Here is a 1,237-nt window from a genome sequence, read left to right as displayed (position 1 = left end):
GCTCTGAAAGGCAGCCATCAGAATTCTTTTTCAATATGCATTTTAAATTTAAATAATATGTACTAGCATTTCCTCTCTCCTTCACAAGGAGAGAGGAAAATAAGCCAAGATTAGCAACAGGTCATTGTGTTGCTGTTCTGAGCAAAACCATCACTTGCTTTTGTGGAAAGTAAAAGTTTTCGATAATTTACTATGTATCTATTTTCTTACATTAAGCTTCAAAAACAGTGGGTCCTCGTTCTCAACTCTGTCTTCGTGGTAGCAACACTGGGGAGCATGGTTCAGTAGCTCCCCAGTGGGGAGCACGGTTCATGCAGCTCTTTGTCGGCACCCAGGAGCTACACACCCTTGAGGTGACTGGCTAGGAGGCAGTTGCCCAAATCAAGGTACATGTAGCCTCACTGAAGGGCACTGCCTCGGAAGATCAACCTGTGCTCCTGGCAGGCACACCCCTAGAGGATGGGACTACCCTGGGCAAGTACGGGATGGAGGCCCTGATTACCCTGGAAGTAGTCGACTGCATGCTTAGAGGGAAAGTTCATGTTTCCCTGGCCCATTCTGGGAAACTGAAAGGTCAGACTCTCAAGGTGGCCAAATGGAGGAGGAGGAGGAGGGGGAGAAGGAAGAGGAAGAGGAGGAGGAGGAGGAGGAGGAAGAAGAAGAAGAAGAAGAAGAAGAAGAAGAAGAAGAAGAAGAAGAAGAAGACGACGACGACGACGGAGAAGGAGAAGGGGTTAAGTGGTGGATTCAGTACAACCAGCGCTTTGTCAATATTGTGCCCACCTTTGGCAAGAAGCAGGTCCCCAATCCAACTCTTAAGTCCTTTGTAATTCTGGATTTCTCTAATAAAAAAGCCACTTAGCTCAAAAAAATAAATAAAAAATAAAAATAGAGGGTCACTAGTCACCATAAACAATGCTTATAATCCTGAATTGAAATATGTCTAAGAGGAAGGGGAAGAAAGGAGAGAGTTTAGTAAATTATTCAACTATCTTTCCTTATTCATAGAATATTCTCAACCAATTAATAAGCAATTATATTCACATCAGCTGAGATGCCCAAGGAAAGAGCCATCTGACGCATTTATTAAATTAACCCAATACTCTCTGAGCTGATATCAACTGAGAAAAAAATGTAAGGAATAAAATAAGAAGAAAACTTGGAAAGATTTTTAGGGATCTACTTCCCTGAGCTCCAAATGATATCTACAGTAAAGGAGAGAGAATAGAAAGGGCAG

General features: G+C 42.6%; 1 pseudogene; it reads left to right on the top strand.

Moving 5' to 3' along the window:
- The first annotated feature begins 311 nt into the window (after positions 1 to 311).
- On the top strand, positions 312 to 889 carry LOC117083785 (annotated as a pseudogene).
- Positions 890 to 1,237: the final 348 nt, after the last annotated feature.

Source organism: Trachypithecus francoisi, unplaced genomic scaffold (assembly GCF_009764315.1).
Source record: "Trachypithecus francoisi isolate TF-2019V2 unplaced genomic scaffold, Tfra_2.0 Lachesis_group0, whole genome shotgun sequence".
NCBI classification, from domain to species: domain Eukaryota; kingdom Metazoa; phylum Chordata; class Mammalia; order Primates; family Cercopithecidae; genus Trachypithecus; species Trachypithecus francoisi.
Note: the sequence above shows the minus strand (reverse complement) of the source record. Positions and strands in the feature narration are given on the sequence as shown.